Below are 13,015 nucleotides of genomic sequence, written 5' to 3' on the forward strand. Positions count from 1 at the left end.
ATTACAAAAGTGCGTTCCACCACGCAACGGGTTGTTCTGGTGCCACGTTGTAACGCCTTTCACTCCTGGTGGATGGATTCAGGTAGGGGGTGAGGACAAATGAACGCAGGGCATATGCACTGTCACCTGTGTGGAAAATTAAATAATGATTAGTCACATACTCATGATTGATCCTTCTGCATTGGCTATGAGGGTGTCTCACAGTTATTTACCTAGCAGGTATCCATCCCCGAAATCACCAGCAACAAGGCGTGTGTATATCCCACTATTCTGGAAGATGTAGGAGTCGTGGGTACTACCTGGAAATTTAGCAACAATGTCAGTAATGATGTTGGCAGCGTTGCAGATCACCTGCACATTGATTGAATGCGTAGACTTCCGGTTTCGATAAATGTGTTCCGTTGCTGCAGGTGGACATAGTGGGATGTGCGTCCCATCGATACAGCCTATGATGTGCGGGAAGTTTGCAAGTTGGTAGAAATCGGTTTTGGTCTTTGCTAGTTCAGCAGGTATGTCAGGGAACTCAATGTAGTGTCCCATCCTCTGCATCATGGCGTCAAGAAATTTCCGGAAGAAACGTGACAGGCAGCTCTGGGACATCCCACCTACCGCAGCAATCACATGCTGGTAGCTCCCAGAAGCAAGAAGGTGTAGGCAGCACAGCACCTGCACATGTGGTGGGATGGCGTGTGCTCTTGGGGTTGGGTGTTCCAGATATGGGTGGAGGTCCCTGATCAGGTCCAGGATGGTTCTGGGGTGTAGCCTGTACCTTTGCAGGATCTCAGTTTCAGTCAGTTGAAATAAGGTGTTTCTCTGCCTGTACCCCTGCTCCTCCCTTAGCCAGACCCTCTCTCCTGCTGCCTGTATCCGTAGCCGCCTTGTCATTATGTAGAAAGCCGCCATTGTGGTTGCACTGTTGCATTTTGGGGCCTTCTTTTATATCCTGCACCTGGTTTCCACCTGCTTTCCTTCCGTGGTAATTACCGACTCTAAAATACAGATTTTCATGGTATTCGGTATTTTTTGGGTTTCCTACATCTCGATATGCCATTTTTACCATTTCTGATTTACCAAATCGGTAAATAAGGATTCGGTATATTCGGAGTCGGAAAATACCCATTTCTTATTTACCGACTCAGTAAATATGAATTCGGTATATTCCGATTAGTGAAATACCGAATCGGTATTTTACTGACTGTTTTGTACCGATTCGGACACTTTTTTTCCACATTCATCTTGAAACTCTTATTCCGGTCGGTAAGGTCCGAAATTACCAATTTTCGGCCGTTACCGACGGTATTTGGCTACCTACATCGGGCCCCAAATGTTTTAACAACTGAGATTTTACACACACAAATACACGAGCACACACCCACGCGCACACACACTTACACACACACACACACACACACACATATATTATATTAGAAAAACACTCCTCTTCTTAAAGATGAAGCCTGCACTCGGAGGTTGGGGAAATCCATGAATTTATTAATTCGAACAGCATAAAGATAAAATCCATTATTTGATTTAGTCAGGTAACTCTTGATCCACAAAACTGAAACAGAGACGCGTTTCGGCTGACTCTCAGCCTTTCTCAATCCAATCAGTTGTTCCCTTCTCTGCTGAATAAATACAAACAAATTACTTTTAGTGTTCTCTTTTTTAAGGTTGCGGCAATTCCAAATTTCGACAGAAACCAGTTCTTAAACTTGTGTTTCCAACAATCATAAAAATCACAAAAATTAATTTTCAATTGCCCAGATTGTATTTATTTTCCATAATGTATGTTTAGCGCTGCAGAAAGTCCTTTTTAAAGCAAATGCCAAGCAGACAAGGAAGGTCTATTTTTACTCTAATAGTGGTGCCTGCATCCAAATTTATCGCTGAGCTGCTCAAATCTTCAACCCATGAGCCTCAAACCCCCACTACTTTGCCAATGTTAAGGTGCTTGCTCCGGCCATGCATCTATCTAGAGCGAAGATTAAAAGGGCTTACCGCATGGAAACAAAGCTAAGGGAGGTTATCTGGGATTCCGAGTGTATTTTTTATTATGCTTGACGTGACGTCACTATATACAAACATAAGACACAACATGGAATCAAAGCCATCAAGCATTTTTTGAATAAAAGATCAATGAGCTTGTATGTGCATAATAAGATGCTAGTTGACATGGTAGTGACGTGTCTGGAAAACAACTTCTTCCTATTTAACAACTAGGTATACCAGCAAACCAGAGGTGTTATGATGGGGGCTTGCTTCTCCCTTAGTTATGCCTGTTTGCATTTGGATCTATGGGAGGAGCAAGTCCTATCCAACATCTATGCAGAAGTCATGAGCCAACACATAAATCACTGGTACAGATATATAGATGATCTGTTCTTGATTTGGAGGGGCCCTGAAGATCTGGCACTCCATTTCATGGAGCAGATTAATTCTAATAATTTCAACTTACACTTCACTGCTGCCATGACCAGAGAAAGGGTATACTTCTTAGATGTTGAGGTTTTTATTAGGGAAGGAAGAGTTGAATCAAAATTGCACAGGAAACCTACGGCTGAGAATACAGCTTTGCACACCCCCAGCCATCATCCCAGACACCTTATCCAAAGTATACCTTATGGAGAGATGTTGTGTATTAAACGCATTTGCATCAACTCCCACGAGTGTTACCAGGCCCTACAGGAGATCAGGGATAGGTTCCTTGCTAGGGGCTGTTCCACCAAGATTGTAGATGCTGCCATTGCCAAGACTAAGAACATTTAAAGGAGGACACCCTTGCAGTAAAGCCTATTACTCAGAGCAATGGCATGCAGTCTACTGAGTAAGTAACGCAAATTATTCTCACATATAACACACAGCACCGGCAAATTCGAAAGTTACTAAACAAGAACTGGGTGTTGGTGCGCAATGACCCGGTATTAGGAGATCTAATATCTAAAATCCCAGATGTAACATTCAGAAAGGCACGATCAATGAGTAACATGCTAGTAAAAAGCAGCCCAGGGGTGATAATGTCTAAAACTTGGTTATCTTCCTGCAAGGTATTTGTGAAATGTTCATTGTGCAAGGCATGTAGACATGCAACTAGTACAATATCATACACTAGTACCTTTAGAACAGAGGTTATACCTATAACCAAATTACTTACATGCAAAACGGAGTACGCAGTTTATGTGCTGGAGTGTCCCGGTGGCCTGTGTTATGTGGGTAGCACTAAGCTGCAGGTCCACAAGAGGATACTCCAGCACATCAGGGCAATCAATAACTGTGATCCCTTGCACCCCGTCGAGAGACATTTCAAGGATGTACATTGTAAAAATCCAGAATTTCTAAAATATTGTGTGGTAGATACCGTCTTACCATTGAGAAGGGGAGGCAACCGAGAGGTACTTCTCCGTTTATTAGAGACCAGATATATTTTAGAACTTGATACTAAGGCACCATCTGGGATGAATTCTAGCGAAGACTTTTACACTTGCCTGTAACGTATTTATGAATTGTTCTCCGCTCTAGGTCTAAATGATTAACTGTTAAACTGTTTACATTTTCCATTATGCTTCGTCAACTTTCTAGCCATTGAATACATTGCACGTTGCACTTTAGTATGGTGGCACTGTAAGAAAGTATTAAAACAACACTAGCACTTTACACGGTTACATAGAAGTTTCAGGTCTATATTAAGCTTTCAGCAATATGTGATTTATGAAAACGGATGATCAATACTGTATAGTAACATCAAGCAGAATTTACCTTACATCTTAAGATAGTTGAAGTTTTGAAAAGTTTACATCCAATATCAATGTATTAACATGATAATATAGATTTTTTACTTGTCTGCTAGATATAGATCTTGTTTTAAAAACACGCGAATTGAGGCGATTTTGAAATGAAAATTTTTAGGCATAACCTCGTTTACATATTTATATGTTTTTAAGGATGTTTTATCAATTTATGCCTATTGTTTGTGTATCCAATGCAAAATATCTAATTATGGCTGCCAACAATATGTTTACGACCGTAAAAAGAGACATATGTATATATTTCTTCTATGTCTATACTTCATGTGACAGGTCACGAGTGATTGCACTAGCACTTTTAAGGAATGGCACTTGGCATGCACGTTATGTGAAGAAGACCTCTGGAAGGTCGAAACGCGCCGTGGCGGTGTGGCGGGGCACATAAAATAAAATCCTAAGCTCCAAATTGAGGGTCCGTTTTTGTCATTTCCTCTCATACTGGATGTTATTTGGCGAACTCCCCACTGGAGGGGTTTAACTGTATTATCAGATGAAGAAAATAGATGCTTCAAAACATTTAAAAGGGATGCCGGCAGCTGAACAGAAATGTAAGAAAAATACTCCCATTAAAGAGCTTTAAGGAACTAACCCAGCATCTCGGATTATAACGAATACCCAATTGTGGGTGATAAAACCGTCATGACGCATCACGCATTGACTGTCAATCATGCACAAAAAAATGGACACTTATTTCAAATTTTAAATCAATTTGTAAAACAATAAGAAAGAACTGTTAAATAATGCTTGTTTTGGTGTAACAATTATGAAATAATTTTAATTCACACAATTCCTTAAGAAATGGCATTAACCACTGTTATCAATGCACGCTGTTAAATTACAATTAGTGTGAATACAGGGAACTACATCTCCCGGTAGTCTGAGAGTAAAACCCTGTCACAAACAGGAAATGAGGTATAGAGCATTTCCTGTGAATGTGTGTAGGAGAGTAGGGTCTGCTTCCTATGGTCACCCCGACTTTTTGCTGTGATTCTCTGTTTTTTCGACTTTAATGTGGCTGTGGGCATGCTAATCAGATCCACAGCCCAGCTGTTCTCTCTCTAATTTGATACCAGGTACTTTAGGTACATGCCAGATTGGGTATTGGGTCACCTTTGTGAGTCCCTGTATAGTGTACCATAAGTACCCAGGGCATTGGTGCATCCAAGGCCTACCAGGGGCTGCAGCATGTATTATGCCACTCCTGGCTGGCCCTCCAAACTGACACCACAGGTCTGCTCACACAACCTGGGTAAGGTGGTGTAATCACCACTTACTTAGATATAGTATACCTATATCTACCTTATATATAGACACATATGCACCTATAAGTCACTCCTATGGTAGGCCTCGACAATCCTGAAGGCAGAGTGCTTGGTTTTATGTGAGAGGGTGCCCTAGCATGAGCTGAGCCCCTCTGAAGCTTTCCGAACCATCTCCTTATAGCTGTTCTATGATATAGCCATACCATATACTCTTAAGTGCATTATAATCCTCGCGGTTAATGCTAACTTTGGTTTGGCTTTATCAAAACATGTCGTGTAAGGTGTCAAACACTTTGGAATACTAACCCTCCCGCCAATTCTGGCGGCGGGGGTAGCATTCCACCCTTCTAGAGGAAAAAGACATGTATGTTACTGCTTTACCCGGTTAAAGTTAAACAGAGCCCCAGCATCACAAAATGGATGCTGCTGCCACAGATACGAGTCTGACCTCCTGTTGATGGGGGAAACTCCAGCAAGGGCGGCCTGGACAATAGGTATCCTGTCCAGGGAGGTGCCAGCACCTCCAGAGACAGGGAATTTGTGTATTGGGGCAGGGAGGGCTGCATTCAATGAATGCATCTAGACGCTGCCTGGGGCACACAAGTTGCTCCATGCATAGCCCGGTTCAAACCAGTTGCTGGGGCACTGCAGCCCCAGCTCTGGTGCGAAACTGGATAAAGGGAAAGGGGTGTAACAACCCCCTTCTCAGGTCCACCCATAGGAAGGACCTAGTCAGGTAATCCAGCCCCCATCATTAGTAGAAGTATAGGAGCTGTGTCCCCAGGACTTTAGATTATCCTGGACGAATCTTTGAAAGACATATCTTGGACCTTTGACATTCCATTCTGACTGGAAGATGGAAGATATCTCCCTTGTGGTCAAGGAGTAACCACCCTGTGCAAACAGCCACCAAAAGCAACTTAACTGGTCTGCAGTTTCAAGGCTCCCGTCGGAACCCGAAGACTCTCCAACTTAAAAACTGGACTTCCAGACTTCTCTGACCTTGATCCACATCCACAGCAAAGCTGAGACCCGTGGCGGACACGAGAGACATTGGACCGGACATCTTAGACATCCTGCATTTTGCTACCTGCACTCCTTTCCTGAAGCCTCAGTAAATTGTGCATTGGGGTACGAGAAGCCCCAGCCCGATCACCATTTGCACTGAAGCCCAGGCCCCCACACTCCGCGAGTGTCCCGCCTTTGCATTTGAGCTTGACGCGTCTTCCCAGTTCCTTGTCCGTTGGCTAGTGAGCTCCCTGAAGATGCCATCTTAAATTTGCTTTGCTTTCCTGGTTACTTCAGGCTTGCTCCAGCTTTCCTGAAAAGGAGAAGTGCTACAGGCCTTGCTGGTCTGCAACAGAGCCAATCTCGACATCCTGCGTGGGTTGTGGTTGCCAAGGCTTGTTGGGTCCAATCCGGATAACGATACCGCAGTCATCTAGATCCAGTGTGGGACAGCTCGAATCCAGCGCCTGGTCATCATCGATGGCTCCTGGACCTCATGGCTGAAGAGACAAACTCACCTTCACCTTCAAGCACGCGACATCACCTAGTTCCTTCCTGGTTCCTTCCTGATCACTGACTAGTGACCCAGACTCTGTCCCCTCCGCTTTCAGGTTCTTCACATCACCGATACACCCTTGGATCTACCCGGACACTTTTCCTCTGGTCACCTGCAGCACTTCTTTGCAGATCTCCATAGAAAACGACGACGAAACCCAACACGAAAAGACACCTGTGCACCCGGCTTCCCTGTGTGGGGTAACACGAGTACTCCGGAGCTCCCGTGGGTCTTGACTCTCGAAGTGCCCTAGTTTAAAAGGGTTCCATCCTAGTCCATCCGGTAGTGTCCTTAAACAGTAACTTTGCAACTTCTTCATTTCCCATTATAAGTCAATGGTAACTCGCGACTGTGTTTAGACACTGCACACGTCTCCCGTGGGCCTCCTACTTCCTAACCTTTGGTTGTTTAGTGTAGCCCCAGCGATTTTCTAGGCCGACTCTCTATTTCCAACATGGTTCTTATACTACTTTCTTAGTATATGGTTCGTGAGGCCCCTAGGGCCTTACTGTATATTGGGCAACTTATCGTATGCTACTTGAGTAACTTGTGATGTACTTTTACCTCTGACCTCATAAAAAGTGCAGAGGGGTTGTGTTTAGAATAAATACATATATATTTGATTTATACCTTGTGTGGTGTCCTTTCATTTGGTGTTCAAGGGATTATAATTGGTTAAACAGCTGGCTTCACATGCTCTTTGAAGTCTTAGCCTATTGACTGCTGGTCCATGCTACCACTAGGATAGCTTTCTATAAGGTTGACTTGACAACCACCATCAATAAGGGTTGATTAGACTGGTGCAAGGTGCCCATTAGAAATAGTGGACATCATATGCCAGGCTAACTTCTCACAATGTGTTTGTTTAAAACAAGGCAGAGCGTTAAAAAAACAGCTGTGAGCAAGGTATTTGTTTCAATACCGATACGCATTGGTTTGGTCTGTGTTTTTGCTTAAATGATTCAAGAATAAATGAATCACTGGATAATAGCAGCAGGAGTGCGATCCTCCTTTCTTCTCCTAGAAGGATTTATTGCGTTTGGTCCAACCGCATGGACTACGCATCTCCTTGAGCTCTGAAAATACCAGGAAAAGTGAACCGCCTGTGGAGCATATTTATATATATATCTATATCTCTATATCTCTCTCTCTCTATATATATATATATATATATATATATATATATATATATATATAGCCAGTAGGTATATATAGTTAGGATTGTCTACCATAGGAAATTCCGAACATTCTATTGGGAATAACCTTGGCGCTGATTGAGGGATCTGCCTGTAATTTTCCTTAAAATGGTCTCGCTGCGCTCCGCTCTTTCCCTGGAAGTTTTGGGGGGATTCGTGAAGTGGGGGCTGAGAAAAAAGGGGGGTCCCAAACGTGTTTTCCCCATGTTAATTTCCATAGGACGGTCTGACAAGTCTACAGCCCGAACCGCTGTACAGAATTACGCCAAACTTGGCAAAATTATAGGTACGCAGATGTGCCTTTGCTATGTTTGGTGAAAATTGCTTCAGTGATTTTTATGAAAATTAGGTTAAAAAACACAAAAATATCTATATGAGCTTACGGGTCCGCGGACCGTACGCGTACCGTACGCGTACGTGCGCGTACCCTTACGTGCGCGAGCGCGATCCTGATTGGCTGGCAGTCGACTGTCAACATTCCAAATTGTCCAAACCAGGAAGAGTTGGCCACCATCTTGTTTCTCAGGAGAACTGAGGCACAAGAGAGCCCAAAACAAGAGTGGAAAACACGGAAAGGGGGCAGGGTAGAGACCCTCAACCCTCTAGGCCTTCTCAGGGGGTCCCAGAAGAACCCCCAAGGGCAAAATAAAACTGAAAAAATCACGGGGTGTGCGCACGGTACGCGTACAGGTCCACGTACGTACGCGTACCTTGCGCGCACCCCGCGATTTCATTAAAAAAAATTCTTTTTTTTTTTGCCCTTGGGGGTCCTTCTGGGACAACCTGAGAAGGGCTAGAGGGTCAGGGGGTCTCTACCCTGCCCCCTTTTTGCATTTTCCACTCTTGTTTTGTGCTCTCTTGTACTGCTCAGGTGGTATCAGAAGGATATTATAAAAATGTTATTCGCTAATAGAACTTGCATTTACAAAACATTTGAAGTTTTTTGAAAAAAAAATTAGTTTTCACGCCAGATATAGTTAGGAATTAGCATTTAAAAAACCTTGCAAATTTACTGAAAAAAACATAGGTTTCAGGCCATATATAGTTAGGAATTAGCATTTAAAAAACCTTGCAAATTCACGGAAAAAAACCATCGGTTTCAGGCCATATATAGTTAGGAATTAGCATTTAAAAAACCTTGCAAATTCACTTAAAAAACCATAGGTTTCAGGCCTTATATAGTTAGGAATTAGCATTTAAAAAACCTTGCAAATTCACTTCAAAAACCATAGGTTTCAGGCCTTATATAGTTAGGAATTAGCATTTAAAAAACCTTGCAAATTCACTTAAAAAACCATAGATTTCAGGCCTTACACGATTTTATAAAAAAAGAATTATCATTTTGCCCTTGGGGGTCCTTCTGGGACAACCTGAGAAGGGCTAGGGGGTCAGGGGGTTTCTACCCTGCCCCCCTTTCCGCGTTTTCCACTCTTGTTTTGTGCTCTCTTGTGCCTCACTTCTCCTGAGAAACAAGATGGCTGCTCAGGTGGTTCCAGAAGGATAATAACATATATAAACGTTATCCGCTAATAGAATTAGCATTTACAAAACCTTTGAAATTTATTGAAAAAAAATATAGGTTTCACGCCTGATATAGTTAGGAATTAGCATTTAAAAAACCTTGCAAATTCACTGAAAAAACCATAGGTTTCAGGCCTTTATAGTTAGGAATTAGCATTTAAAAATCCTTGCAAATTCACTTACAAAAACCATAGGTTTCAGGCCTTATATAGTTAGGAATTAGCCTTTAAAAAGCTTTGAAATTCACTGAAAAAAGCATAGGTTTCAGGCCTTATATAGTTAGGAATTAGGTTTAAAAAAAACTTCGACATTCACTCAAAAAAAGTTTTAGGGGTGTTATAGTTTGCTGGACATTTCACTCATACAAAACCATTGAAATTGCTCCTATATAGTTAGTTGGACTAACTATATTTCACGCACCCGCAATGCACTGCTGATGATGTCACATATTAGATCATTCATGACATGGTCAGTGACATCACTGATGACATCTCAAATGACATTGCTGATGCCATCACTGATGACATCATCCACGTGACAATCACATATACCTTTTCATACACTAGTAAAATCTTTCATCACTCAATGTAAAATACAGAGTATCATATTTGAATCCATTGTCCCAGCAATACAAGTATCTAAAAACCCACTCAGTGATTTATAGATGTATGCACACATCTAATCATTTACCTGTAGATTCACTCATACATGCTGTCAATGAACAATAGAACACTATTAAAAATACTTATGCACCTATATCAACATTACACAGCAGCACACATCTTATTCACATATGAAGTCATCCTACTCACTTAGGCAAACAATGGATCATACTTACATATTTACTTAGCTACAAACTTATACAAACACCACTTCATCTATTCCTTTAGATAGTAAGTCATACTTAGTGAATTATAAAATCATTATTACAAGTATATAGTTATTCATACAGTCACTCACACAATCATTGTGTCTTATGGATACTTATTTATATACAACAATTGACACATACACTGCCTTTTATTTTTCTAGTTTGTTGGACATGTACCATTGAGAAATATATTTGCTCAACCACACCCTTAAAGAGATTCACTCACCCAAACTGTTAGAACATGTAATTTTAACTTCATATATCTACTGAATCAACTATTCACACATCTTTGGACAGTCACACACCCCCCAACGAACCACACACACTTTCACTCTCCCATACAAATACTCAGTTATCTAATCAATAACTAATATAGACTTTCACATAGCTAGTAAGCAACTGGAGAACCAGTTTACACAACAACTGACAAAGTGATACAGATATTCGCACAGTTTAGTCCCTATCCACTATATTTAGTGAGACACTATAAATTGGTCAAGTAAACAGTCAATTACACTGCTACTAAATCCTCCATCCAAATATTTATTTATATATATATTCACTCATTCTTCAATGCAAATTGCTATATATATAATGCATATTTAAATAAAGAAGCAAACCAAATTCACTGGATGATGTCATCAGTGATGTCATTTGAGATGTCATCAGTGATGTCACTGACCATGTCATGAACGATCTAATATGTGACATCATCAGCAATGCATTGCGGGTGCGTGAAATATAGTTAGTCCAACTAACTATATAGGAGCAATTTCAATGGTTTTGTATGAGTGAAATGTCCAACAAACTATAACACCCCTAAAACTTTTTTTGAGTGAATTTCAAAGTTTTTTTTAAGCTAATTCCTAACTATATAAGGCCTGAAACCTGTGGTTTTTACAGTGAATATATATATATATATATATATATATATATATATATATATATATATATATATATATATATATATATATATATATATATATATATATATTTATATATATACATATATATTCACTGAGAATAAAAAATATATATATATATATATATTCACTGAAAAGACCATAGGTTTCAGGGGCGTTACAGTTAGTTGGTCATTTCACTCGTACATAACCATAGAAATTCCCCCGTTATAGTAGATGATAGAGTGGCAGGCCTCCTCTCACCCTAATATAACCTTTGATGAATATATGACTTTACCACGAACACAAATACCCCGCATGGCATTACCACGCGAATTTTTCTTCGCAAGTGGCTGTACCACGCAGCTTTTAAGAACGCAAGTTCTTACCTCGCATTTCAAAAACGTTACGTTCACCAGCTCTTACACGTCCACAAAAACTAAAAAAGGACTTCAATTATGACGTACTCGCCACGTCTTCGGTGCGGCTCTTTTTTTTTTTTTTAATTGACACTTTAGTGCGTTTTTTTACTGTATGTAGCCTGCTCGTTGTTTTTTTTTAAATGGGGGGGAGACCCCCCCAACCCCCCAAGGCCACGCAGAACTTACATGCTGGACAACCAAAAGGAATACCACTTGCGTGGTGAAGACGGTCGTTGAAGGCTCCCTCGTTGAAGAGACGTTTGCGGGGTAAGTGGATCGTTAAAAACGTCAAGCGTGGAAAAGACATCGTTGTAAATGATGTTTCCCCCTTTGATACACACTCTCAAAAATACAAACTAACATTTTCAAAACAATGGACATATCAATACCAGTTACAACACACCTATTCACGAATTCCAAGATCTACACACACATCCACTCATTCACCAACAGTCCCTAAACAGTCACTCATACATGTACTCACTCATCATATGTACTCCTACACCTATACATCCTGTTACACACCACCACTCATCCATAGAGTTACTCATACACATAGTCACACATGCAAACAAAGTATCAAAATCCATTTACTTGCATATACAGTTATACACACACTACCACACTTACTTCTACAGAAACTTACACATACTTACTCTCTTAAATAATCACTTATAGAAACACCTACTTATTTGTACAGGAACTCTTCTAATCTCTCACTCTCACATATACTCACTTATATACACCAATACTCACATATACTAGTTAAACATATGTAGTTACTCATAAAGACACTAGTGAGACAGTCATTCACCCTCTAACACACCCATACACACACTCATTCACCTATACAGTCCTGCACACATGCTGTCTTCAACAAAACAGTGAGTGGCTCATTCATGCATCTATAATACCCGCCACCGAACCATACAGACACTCAGACACTCATACTGATACTCACAAAACCAACTAATAACCCATATAGACACTCATGCAGCTACTCACCCAACCCATGCAGCCACTTATACACAAAGTGAGAGACTGGTACAGATATTTACATATTTAAACATTACTAACTAACCCATGTATCCACTAAAATACACTTAATCAGTCAGTTATACAATCAATTTTACAAAACAAATCATCCATTTAGACACTTATATACCCATTTATTCTTCCATCGACCTTGAGATATACATATATAAAACATATTTAATTTTCAGAAAAACACACATTCACTGGATGATGTCATCAGTGATGTCATTCGAGATGTCATCAGTGATGTCATGAGTGATGTCACTGACCATGTCATGAGTGATGTAATATGTGACGTCATCAGCAGTGCATTGCGGGCGCGTGAGTTATAGTCAGCTGAACTAACTGTAACAGGGGAATTTTTATGGTTCTGTACGAGTGAAATGTCCAACTAACTATAACGCCCCTGAAACCCATGGTTTTTTAATTGAATTTCTATGAT

Source organism: Lissotriton vulgaris, chromosome 5 (assembly GCF_964263255.1).
Source record: "Lissotriton vulgaris chromosome 5, aLisVul1.2, whole genome shotgun sequence".
NCBI classification, from domain to species: domain Eukaryota; kingdom Metazoa; phylum Chordata; class Amphibia; order Caudata; family Salamandridae; genus Lissotriton; species Lissotriton vulgaris.